The following is a 12,961-nucleotide window of genomic DNA, read 5'->3' as shown; positions in this document are numbered from 1 at the left end:
CATTGTTTTTCTCTGCTGAGTAGTACCCCATTGTGTATATGTGCCACATTTTTTTCATCCATTCTTCCGTTGACGGGCATCTAGGTTGTTTCCAGGTTCTGGCTATTACAAATAGTGCTGCTATGAACATAGTCTGAGCATGTATCTTTATGGTATGAATCAGCATTCCTTGGGTATATGCCCAAGAGTGGGATGGCTGGGTCTTGAGGTAGTTCGATTCCTAATTTTCTGAGAAACCACCATACTGATTTCCACAGTGGTTGTACAAGCTTGCATTCCCACCAACAGTGGAGGAGTGTTCCCTTTGCTCCACATCCTCTCCAACATTGGTTGTCATTGGTGTTTTTGATCATAGCCATTCTGACAGGTGTAAGGTGGTATCTCAGAGTCGTTTTGATTTGCATTTCTCTGATGATTAAGGATGTTGATCATTTCTTTAAATGTCTTTCAGCCATTTGTAGTTCTTGTTTTGTGAATTCTCTGTTTAGCTCTTTAGCCCATTTTTTAATTGGACTGTTCAGCATTTTGATGTCTAGTTTCTTGAGTTCTTTATATATTGTGGAGATCAATCCTCTGTCAGATGTGGGGTTGGTGAAGATCTTTTCCCATTCTGTTGGCTGTCTTTTTGTCTTATTGACTGTGTCTTTTGCCCTGTAAAAGCTTCTCAGTTTCGAGAGGTCCCATTTATTAATTGTTGTGCTCAGGGTCTGTGCTGTTGGTGTTTTATTTAGGAAATAGTCTCCAGTGCCAATGCATTCAAGAGTGCTTCCTATTTTCTTTTCTATTAAGTTTAGTGTAACTGGATTTATGTTTAGGTCTTTGATCCACTTGGACTTGAGTTTTGTGCATGGTGACAGATATGGATCTATTTGTAATCTTTTACATATTGACATCCAGTTATGCCAGCACCATTTGTTGAAGATACTTTCTTTGTTCCATTGTATAGTTTTGGCTCCTTTGTCAAAAACCAGGTGTTCATATGTGCATGGATTAATGTCAGGGTCTTCAATTCGATTCCATTGGTCCGTATGTCGGTTTTTATACCAGTACCAAGCTGTTTGTAATAGCTCTATAGTAGAGTTTGAGGTCAGGGATGGTGATGCCTCCAAGGGTTGCTTTATCGTATGGGATTCTTTTAGCTATCCTGGGTCTTTTGTTTTTCCATATAAAGTTGAGTATTTTTCTTTCCAAGTCTGTGAAGAATTGTGTTGGGATTTTGATGGGGATTGCATTGAATCTGTAGATTGCTTTTGGTAAGATTGCCATTTTTACTATGTTAATCCTACCTATCCATGAACATGGGAGATCCTTCCATTTTCTGATATCTTCTTCAGTTTCTTTCTTTAGAGATTTAAAGTTCTTATCAAAAAGGTCCTTCACTTGTTTAGTTAGTGTTATCCGAAGGTGTTTTATATTATTTGTGGCTATTGTAAATGGTGATGTTTCTCTGACTTCTTTCTCAGCCCTTTTATCATTTGTGTATAGGAGAGCTACTGATTTTTTTGAGTTGATCTTGTATCCTGTCACTTTACTGAAGGAGTTTATCAGCTGTAGGAGTTCCCTGGTAGAGTTTTTGGGGTCACTTATGTATACTATCATATCATCTGCAAATAGTGAAAGTTTGACTTCTTCCTTGCCAATTTGTATCCCTTTGATCTTCTTTTGTTGTCTTATTGCTCTAGCTAGAACTTCTAGTACTATATTGAATAAATATGGGGAGAGTGGACAGCCTTGTCTTGTTCCTGAATTTAGTGGTATCACTTTGAGTTTCTCTCTGTTTATTTGATGTTGGCTGTTGGCTTCTATAAATTGCTTTTATTATGTTTAGAAATGTTCCTTGTATTCCTGATCTTTCTAAGACCTTTATCATGAAGGGTGTTGGATTTTGTCAAAGTCTTTTTCAGCATCTAAGAAGATGATCATGTGGTTTTTTTCTTTCAGTTTGTTTATATGGTGTATTACATTGACTGATTTTCATATGTTGAACCATCCTTGCATCCCTGGGATGAATCCTACTTGGTTGTGATGGATAATTGTTTTGATGTATTCTTGAATTCGGTTTGCCAATATTTTGTTGAGTATTTTTGCATCAATGTTCATGAGGGAGATTGGTCTGTAGTTCTCTTTCTTTGTTGCATCTTTGTGTGGTTTGGGTATCAGGGTAATCGTAGCCTCATAAAAAGAGTTTGGCAGTGTTCCTTCTGTTTCTATTGTGTGGAACATTTTGAAGGGGATTGGTATTAGTTCTTCTTTGAAAGTCTGGTAGAATTCTGTACTGAAACCATCTGGTCCTGGGCTTTTTTTTTGATTGGGAGACTTTTGATGACTCTTTCTATTTCTTTAGGGGTTATTGCTCTATTTAAATGGTTTATCTGGTTTTGATTTAATTTTGGTATTTGGTATTTATCCAGAAAATTGCCCATTTCTTCCTGGTTTTCCATTTTTGTGGAGTACAGATTTTTGAAGTATGATCTGATGATTCTCTGGATTTCCCCGTTGTCTGTTGTTATGTCTCCCTTTTCATTTCTGATTTTGTTAATTTTGGTGCTCTCTCTTTGCCTTTTGGTTAATTTGGCTAGGGGTTTGTCTATCTTGTTGATTTTTTCAAAGAACCAACTCTTTGTTTCATTGATTTTTTTGTATTGTTCTCTTGTTTTCTATTTCGTTGATTTCAGCCCTCAATTTGATTATTTCCTGACGTCTATTTCTCCTTGGTGAGTTTGTTTCTTTTTTCTAGAGCTTTCAGTTGTGCTGTTAATTCATTTGTATGGGATTGCTCCATCTTCTTTATGTGTGCATTCAGAGCTATGAATTTTCCTCTTAGCACTGCTTTCATAGTGTCCCATAAGTTTGGGTATGTTGTACTTTCATTTTCATTGAATTCTAGGAACTCTTTAATTTCTTTCTTTATTTCTTCCTTGACCCATTGATGTTTCAGGTGGGCATTATTCAGTTTCCATGAGTTTGTGGGTTTTCTATAATTTTTGTTGTTGTTGAGGTCTAACTTTAAGGCATGGTGGTCTGATAAGATACAGGAGGTTATTCCATTTTTTTGTATCTGTTGAGATTTGTTTTGTGTCCAAGCATGTGGTCAATTTTTGAGAAGGTTCCATGGGGTGCTGAGAAGAAGGTATATTCTTTTGTGTTAGGATGGAATATTCTGTAGATATCTATTAGGTCCATTTGAGTCATAACATCTGTTAGGTTCTTTATTTCTTTGTTAAGTTTCAGTCTGGTAGATCTATCTTTTGGTGAGAGTGGTGTGTTAAAATCTCCCACTACTAATGTGTGGGGTTTGATGTGCATTTTAAACTTTAGTAGTGTTTCTTTTATGAATGTGGGTGCTTTTGTATTTGGAGCATAAATGTTTAGAATCGAGACTTCATCTTGGTGGATTTTTCCCGTGATAAATATGTAATGTCCATCCTGATCTCTTTTGATTGATTTTAGTTTGAAGTCTATTTTATTAGATATTAGGATAGCTACACCAGCTTGTTTCTTAGGTCCATTTGCTTGGAAAGCCTTTTCCCAGCCCTTTACTCGGAGGTAGTGTCTGTCTTTGAAGTTGAGGTGTGTTTCTTGTATGTAGCAAATGGATGGGTCCTGTTTTCTTATCCATTCTGTTAGCCTGTGTCTTTTTATAGGTGAGTTGAGACTATTGATATTGATGGATATTAATGACCAGTGATTGTTAATTCCTGTTATTTTTTGTGGTTGTGTTGTGTTGTCCTTCTTTGGTGTATGTTGGTGTGGGATTATCTATTGCTTGATTTTTCATGGATGTGTTTAGCTTCTTTGGGTTGAATTTTCCCTTCTAGTGCTTTCTGTAGGGCTGGGTTTGTGGAAAGGTATTGATTAAATCTGGTTTTATCCTGGAATATTTTGTTTACTCCGCCTATGGTGATTGAGAGTTTTACTGGGTATAATAGTCTGAGTTGGCATCCGTGGTCTCTTAGTGTCTGCATAAGATTTGTCCATGATCTTCTAGCTTTCATAGTCTCTATTGAGTAGTCTGGTGTTATTCTGATGGGTTTGCCTTTATATGTTACTTGGTCTTTTTACTTTATGGTTGTTAATATTTTTTCTTTGTTCTGTGTGTTTAGTGTTTTGATTATTATGTGGCAAGGGGACTTTTTTTTGGATCCAGACTATTCGGTGTTCTGTACGCTTCTTGTATCTTCATAGGTATTTCTTCCTTTAGGTTAGGAAAGTTTTCTTCTATGATTTTGTTGAATATATTTTCTGTGCCTTTGAATTGGTATTCTCCTCCTTCTTCTATCCCTATGATTCTTAGGTTTGGTCTTTTCATGGTGTCCCAAATTTCCTGGACGTTTTGTGTTACAACTTTTTTGTCTTTAGTGTTTTCTTTGATGAATCTATTTTCTCTATCATGTCTTCAGTGTCAGAGATTCTCTGTTCCATCTCTTGCAATCGGTTGGTTATGCTTGTTTCTGTAGCTCCTGTTCATTTAGTCAGAATTTCTATTTCCAGTATTCCTCAGCATGTGTTTTCTTTATTGTCTCAAATTCATTTCTCAGACCTTGGAATGTTTCTTTCATCTGTTTAATTGCTTTTTCTTGGCTTTCTTTGATTTCTTCCCATTTTTTGTTCGTTTTTTCTTCCATTTCTTTAAGGGAGTTTTTTATTTCCTCTTTAATGGAGTTTTTCATTTCCTCTTTAAGGGAAGTTTTTATTTCCTCTTTAAGGGAGTTTTCATTTCCTCTTTAAGGAAAGTTTTTATTTCCTCTTTAAGGTAGCTTTTCATTTCCTCTTTAAGGAAAGTTTTTATTTCCTCTTTGAGGGAATGTTTTATTTCTTCTTTAAGGGCCTCTATCATCTTCTTAAAGTCATTTTTAGGGTTGATTTCTTCTGTTTCTTCTGTCATGGTATGTTTAGGTCTTGCAGGTGTAGAATCACTAGGTTCTGATGTTGTCATATAGGTCTTTATGTTGTTGCCTGTATTTTTGCACTGGCGTCTACTCATCTCTTCCTCTGCTCAGTGCAGGTGGTGTCTGTGTCTGAGAATGCCTCTTTTGTTCTAATTTTTAGTCTTGGTTTAGTAGGGGTTCTTGGTTAAATTGGTGCTATTGGGCTGTTTCTTCAGGGGCAGCTGATTTCAGTCGGTGAATTATATACTTATGATTCTGGTGATCTGGTTTGGTGGCTGGGTAGCGCCTTCTTCTGTGTTCCCAGGTCACATTTTGTTCATTTGTCAACTCCTCAGCTGATCTTGTTTCTTCAGACTTCAAACTGTAGGCATCTGAATCCTCTCCCAGATGGGTTTCAGCTGAGCAGGGTAGTCTCACCAACACCTCCAAGTTGTTGGGTTTCATAGGATCAGCAGTTGGGCCCTGAGTTTTCCTCAGATGGAGTGTTCAGACTCGCTCCGGCTCCGACCCATGGAGACAGCCTCCTCCCCAGGCTCTGGGGCTAGGGGCATCCCTGCTCCAAGCCGCATCTGCCTGTCTCTGTCCGCTTCCACAGGCCCACCTGCATCTGCCAGTCTCTGCCGCCGGGCCTGTATGTCCCAGTCAGCTGCCGCTGGGTCTGTCTGCCCCTGTGGGCTGCCAACAGGCCTGTATGACTCCGCTGGCCGCCGCAACCACCGGGCCCGTCCACCTCTGCGGGCCACCGCCGCGGACCCACCTGCGTCCTCCTGTCTCTGCCGCGTGCTCTCGGTTCTTACATCTTAATCTGTATTTTTAAATCTACTTTCTTCCATGTGCTCATTACATCTCCACTTTGCCCACCCTGCTTCCTCCGAGCCTGGCTTGCGACTCCTCCCTTCTTCTTCCCAGAGCTCTCTCTACCCATCTCTTAATCCTGGTTCACAGAAAACATTACCTGAGATCTGCTTACCATCCACAGAGCCTCTGTCTTCCTCTGTCTTCTGTTTCAGTTGTCTTCTGTTATGAAATTCTTGCATGCCCAAATATTTCCAGACCTGCTGAACTTCTAGGTAGCTAACTCTCCTGCTGAGCCCAGGAGACAAATTGGCTGGAGATGCATAGCTTTTCTTCTTGTGCAAATGAAGCTCAGACCATCTCCCAGTGGCTCTCCAGAGCAACTGACTGAGAACAAAAGAGGTTTTTACATATCAAGGTGGAAGGCAGGGTGGAGGAACATTCCTGAGGAGTCAGAGAACCACATGGCTGGAGAGAGAAGACAGGCATTTTTCTGTAGAGTAGACAGAATGGCATGGTGAGAGAGAAGAGAGGAAGACAGAGGCTCTGTAGATGGTAAGCAGATCCCAGGTAAAGTTTTCTGTGAACCAGGATTAGAGAGTAGTAGAGCTGGAGAATGAGGAAACAAAAGCAGAACCTCTTTTCCAAAGTAACATATCCTTATATCCAAATTTTGAAGTCAAGGTACCTTTAAAATTTACATTTTGGCATAACTGAACAGCTTTTGCAATCAAATGTTTTTCTTTAGTTACAAATATCAAAGACAACATAATCCAGATTTTCTGTGTGATAGCCATCTTTACGTGGCTTATTACCTTTACTGTTTTTTTAAACATTTTATTTTTAGATACTATTTGTTTATATAACGGTATATTTTTTTTCTCTTTTAAGTCTACGTACATTTTTACATACATTGTAAACTATTTCATCTGAATCAGTCTTATTGTGAACCTATTGCTTTAAACTGTAGCCTTCTAAGCCTGAAACGGCGCTGTGGCTACTGGCAGTGTGTAGTCCAGAAACCTATATATTTTTTTAATACTAGCAATGACTAAATCTATCACACAGCTGTAATGTGCCGCTGACAGATGTCTCATTCCCGCCATACTGCTGGTCAAACACACATGCCAGGAACCCGCCAGTGTTCAAACCTGCATTTCACAGCGTCTAGCTGCCCATATGACACAAGAAGCAGGAACCTGGTTTTGGTTCTGTTTAGCATTGGTTATTAAATATTCTCAGGTTTAAGGTGGAAACTCGAACCATTGGGTGCCATTTGTTGCTCGAGAGCTTCTCTCCAGGTTCCACCAAGCCCCGCAGTCCCACAATCCACGTATAAAATAATCACTCAGATGCTTATATTACTTATAAACTGTATGGCCGTGGCAGGCTTCTTGCTAACTGTTCTTTTATCTTAAATTAACCCATTTCTATAAATCTATACCTTGCCACGTGGCTGGTGGCTTACCGGCATCTTTACATGTTGCTTGTCCTGGTGGTGGCTGCAGTGTCTCTCCCCTTCTACCTGTTTCTCCAATTCTCCTCTCTCCTTGTCCCGCCTATGCTTCCTGTCTGGTCACTGGCCATCAATGTTTTATTTATATAGAGTGATATCCACAGCACCCCCATCTTACAATTCTGTCTGCTTCTTTCTCACCTTTTCCATCTCAGTGATTGTCCAGGTCAGATATGGCAGAAAGAAACCAGACTCTGGTGACAGAGTTTGTTCTCACGGGACTCACTGAGCGACTGGAGTTACAGGTGCCCCTCTTCCTGGTGTTCCTCATCATCTACCTCATCACCATGGTTGGCAACCTTGGACTGATCGCTGTCATCTGGAAGGACACTCATCTTCACACTACTCCCATGTACTTATTCCTCAGCAGTTTAGCATTTGCCGACACGTGCACTTCGTCTTCTGTGACCCCCAAGATGCTTGTCAATTTTTTATCTACAGATCGACAGATATCCCTGAGTGACTGCTTTGCCCAATTTTATTTTATTTTTTTGCTCCAGTGCAACCACAGAATGTTTCCTCCTACTAGTGATGGCCTATGACCGCTATGTGGCCATATGCAACCCCCTGCTTTATCCAGTGGTGATGTCCAATAAGCTCTGTACTCAGCTTACACTTTTTACATATTTTATAGGTATCCTGAATTCAACAATTCACGTGGGGTTGTTAGTTAGATTAACGTTTTGCAGGTCCAATGTTGTACATTATTTCTACTATGAAATTGTACAATTATTCACAATTTCTTGCACTGATGCTACACTTAATATGCTTGTGGTTTTCATCTGCTCAACATTTATACACACCTTCACATTTATAAACATTGTAGTCTCTTATACCCGTGTGCTGTTTGCCATCCTGAGAAAGAAGTCTGAGAAGGGCCGAAGCCAAGTTTTCTCTACCTGCAGTGCACACCTGCTCTCTGTCTCTTTGTTCTGTGGAAATCTGTTCCTCATTTATATCCGTCCTGGGTCTGGACCAGCTGAAAATAAGGAAAAACTGTATTCTTTATTTTACACAATAATAATCCCCTTGCTAAATCCATTTATTTATAGTTTGAGGAATAGAGAAGTTCTAGAAGCCCTGAGAAGACTAAAAAAGAAATAAACACAGTTGACATGAGCTTGTGGGAGCTCATGGTTTCTGGACCAACAGCTAGGAAGCCTGCATGGGACCATCCTAGGCCCTCTGCATGTGGGTGACAGTTGTGTAGCTTGATCTGTTTGTGAGGCCCCCTAGTATTGGGATCAGGACATGTCCCTGGCACATGAGCTGGCTGTTTAGAACCTATTCCCTATGCTGGGATGCCTAACCCAGCCTTGATGCAGGAGGAGGAGCTTGGTCCTGCTCAAGTTGATATGACATGTTTTGTTGACTCTCATGGGAGGCCTTACCCTTTCTGAACTGAGGAGGAGTGGACTGGGAGAGTAGATGGAAGGTCAGGGAATAAACAGGAAGAGAGGAAGGAGGGGAAACTGTGGTTGGTATGTAAAATAAATGAAAAAAATTAATAAAAAGAAGTCAGGGGAAAAAGAAACATTTGTCATAAGTTTCAAGTTTTTTTCTTTATTATATAACAAGAACAAAACACAAACAAATAAACAACAAACCCCAAGTTCATTGTATGAGCCACTACTCTGCTCTTTTAGCACAGGGATGTTACTCAGGATGTTTTGTGAGCTCCGTATGAAGGCAGACAGTTTCATGTTTAGGTCCAGTGCCATGTGGACATATGAGTCTAGGGCTGGATAGTCAACATTGTCTATTGCCACCTTTTTTAGGAACACTGTGCTCCATTATACCTCAGCATTCTAAAATTTAGAAGCTAGCTATTTTCTAGGGAATTCCATAATCATAAGCAGCCATTGGCATTTTACTGGTAAATAACAAAAACATCAACTGAACTAAATAAGTACCTAGCCACTAGGGTAAAAGTTAACAACTCAACTGTCACTTATACCCGCTGGGAGAGGGGAAATCAGATGGGAAGAAATACAGAGACCTACAGCCAAGTGTTATTCAAAGAGTGTAAGACCTTGGAATACTGAGCCCTAAGTGAGATGTTTTCATCAAATCCCTCCTTTGGAGTTCAAAGAACCTCATGGAACAGGAGGCAGAAGGAGTGTAAGAGCCAGAGGGCATGGAGGATAAGAAAACAAGGCCCTCTCCACCAACATGATAAAACCAAATTTAAGCACTATCTATCTAAAAATCTAGCCCAATAGAAAGAAGGAAGATTCCAACCAAAAAGTGTTAAACACACCCATGAAAATCAAAGAAAAATAATCCAAGACCAGCAAGTCAAAATCTCACACACATACACACACACACACACACTCACACTCACACACACACACACACACACAAACACACACACACCAGCAAAATAACAGGAATTGACAAGCACTGTTTAATGATATGTCTCATAACCAATGTCTAATTCCCCCAGTAAAAAGAAACAAACAGAATGGATGCAAAAACAGAATTCATCTTTCAACTGCATTCAAGAAACACACCTTAATATCAATGAGACACATCACATGAGGGTAAAGGGATGGAAAAATATTCCAATCAAATAGACCTAAGAAACAAGCCATTGTAGCCATTTTAATATCTGACAAAATAATCTGTGGCTATTATGTAGAACTGAATAGTATTGTAAAATAAAAATAAAATAAAAAAAATAAAATCTTAGGCAAAAAAAAAATATCTGACAAAATAGACTTCAAAGCACAACTAACCAGAAGACACAGGAGGAGCATTCCAGACCCATCAAAGGAAAATTCTACCAAGAGTGCATTGCAATCTTAACATCTAAGCACCAAGCACAAGGATACGTAAGGTCACAAAAGAAACACTACTACAATTTAAATCATATATTGACCCTAACACATTATGAGTGGGTGATTTCAATACCTCACTCACCAATACACAGGTCAATCAGACAAAAACTAAACAGAAAAATTCTGGACTAACTGATGTTATAAACCAAAATGAACCTAAATTATACTTAAAGAGCACTCCACCAATACCCAAAAAATGTATTTATCAGAACTTCATGAAACTTTCTCAAAAACTGACCATACACTCAAAGCAAGTTTCAGCAGAAACACGAAAATTGAAATAACTCCTTAAATCCTGTCGACCACCATGGAATAAACCTGGATATTAACAAAAGAAACATTACAAACCTATGGAAATTGAACAACTTACAACTGAGTAAAAATTGAGTCAAGCTAGAAGTGAAAGACTTTCTAGAACTGAATGTGTACCCCAAACTTATGGGACATAATGAAGGTATTTCAAAGAGACAAGTTCATAGCACTAAGTGCCTGTATAAAAATATTGGAGAGATCTCATACTATTAATATAGCAGCACACATAAATGCTCTAGAAAACTAAAAAGAAGAGGAAGAGGAGGAGGAGGAAGAAGAAGAGGAAGAAGAAGAAGGAGAAGAAGAAGAAGAGGAAAAAGAAGAAAAGAAATTACATGCAAAAGGAGTAGACTGTAAGAAATTATCAAACTTAGGGCAGAAATCAATGACATAGAAACGAATACAAAAACAACACACAGTAACAATGAAACAAAGAGTTGGTTCTTTTATAAAATATAAAATCCATAATATTGAGAAACTCTTATCCAAATTAACTAAAAGGCTGAGAGAGAATATTCAAATTCAAAAATTAGAAATAAAAAAGGGGACATAACAAGGAATTCCAGAGAAACATAATGATATGCTCTAAAAAAACCTATGCTCTACCATACTGGAAAATCTGAAAGAAGTGGACATCAGTTACTGAAGTTAAAATAATGTGAGATAAGCAATTTAAACACAAATATAAGCTCTAGTGAAAAACAAAAAACAGCAATTTAAAGTCTCCCAAGCAAAACAAAAATAAACAACTAAGACCAAGTCGTTTTGGCACAGAATTAACCAGACTTTCAAAGAAGTGTTATTGTCAATAATCCCCAAATTATTCTACAAAATATAAACAGCAGGAGCACTGTCCAATTTGTTTTATGAGGCCACAGTTATCATGATAACCGAACCACATAAACACCCAATAAATTAGAGTTATAGACCATTTTCCCTTATTAATATAGATGCAAAATTCTCAATAAAATACTTGTAAACAGAATCCAAGAGCATATTAAAATGATGACCATGATCATTCCAGATATGCAGATATGGCTCAACATACAAAAATCTGTCAATGTAATCTACCATATAAACAAATGGAAAGAAAATAAAAACCCTTATGATAATCTCATTAGATATAAAAATGGCCTTTGACAAAAATCCTGGAGTGATTAGGGATAAAAGGGACATGCCTAAACAGAATAAGGGCAGATTACATCAAGGACATAACCAACATCAACTTTAATGGAGAGAAACTCAAAGAAATTCACCAAAATCAGGAACAAGACAAGGTTGTCCACTCTCTCCATATCTGTTCAATATTTGTACTTTATGTACTCACTCATAGGAGGAAACCAGATGTAAAACAAAGATGACTAGACTCCTACTCACAACTCCAGGGAGGCTACCTAGAAAACAGGACCCCAAGAAAGACACGGGGATCCCCCAATGACAGAGAAATGGATGAGATCTACATGAACAACTTGGTCATGAGTGGGGGTAATGAAGGGCAAGGATCGAGGGAAAGAGAGCTTAGGGAGCAGGATATTCCAGCTGGATCAAGAACTGAGAGGGAAAACAAGGAATAGGAGACCATGATAAATGAAGACCACATGAGAATAGGAAGAAGCAAAGTGCTAGAAAGGTCCACAAAAATCCACAAAGATACCTCCACAGTAGACTACTGGCAATGGTCGAGAGACAGCCCAAACTGACCTACTCTTGTGATAGGATGGCCAAACACCCTAATTGTCATGCTAGAAACTCCATCCAATGACTGAGGAAACTGGATGCAGAGATCCATGGCCACCAGGTGGAGCTCTAGGAATCCAATTGGTGAGAAAGAGGAGGGTTTGTATGAGTGAGAATTGTTGAGACCAAGGTTGGAAAAAGCACAGGGACAATTAGCCAAATGAATGGAAACACATGAACTATGAACCAATAGCTGAGGAACCCCAACTGGATCAGGCCCTCTGGATAAGTGAGACAGTTGATTAGCTTGATCTGTTTGGGAGGTATCCAGGCACTGGGACCAGGACCTGTCCTCGGTGCATGAGCTGGCTGTTTGGAACCTGGGCTTGCTTATACAGGGACACTTTGCTCAGCATGGGAGGAGGGGCCTGGACTGAATCTACCAGGTTGAACTCAATCCCCAGGGGAGTCTTTGCCCTGGAGGAGATGGGAATGGATAGTGGGATAGGGGAAAGGCAGTGGGGGGGGGGGGGGGAGAACAAAGGAATCCGTGGCTGATATGTTAAATTATAAAATTAAAAAAAAAAAGAAATGCAAAAACTAAGAAGTGAAAATTCTATGGGTATTTGTTGATCACGCAGAGAAGTATCTATCCAGCTTGGATCTACTGGAAAATTAGTATCAAGTCAAATTTAAAGAAAAATGCTATAGTCAATTTTTGGACACAAATAAAATGTCTCACATATTGGCAAACTCTCATCACAGTAAATATATACAAATATATATATATAAGCCGAAAAAAAAAAAAAGAGCATCAAGACTGTTGAAGGAGATCAATGGGATACAAATTAGAAAGGAAGATGTCAAAGTACCATTATTTGCAGATGATATAATAGTATACATAAGAGAACCTAAAAATTCCATTGGGACCT

The 12,961-nt window shown here is 38.9% G+C and overlaps 1 pseudogene; it reads left to right on the top strand.

Moving 5' to 3' along the window:
* The first annotated feature begins 7,364 nt into the window (after positions 1-7,364).
* On the top strand, positions 7,365-8,304 carry LOC114689015 (annotated as a pseudogene).
* The last annotated feature ends 4,657 nt before the right edge of the window (positions 8,305-12,961 follow it).

Source organism: Peromyscus leucopus, chromosome 12 (genome assembly GCF_004664715.2).
Source record: "Peromyscus leucopus breed LL Stock chromosome 12, UCI_PerLeu_2.1, whole genome shotgun sequence".
NCBI classification, from domain to species: domain Eukaryota; kingdom Metazoa; phylum Chordata; class Mammalia; order Rodentia; family Cricetidae; genus Peromyscus; species Peromyscus leucopus.
Note: the sequence above shows the minus strand (reverse complement) of the source record. Positions and strands in the feature narration are given on the sequence as shown.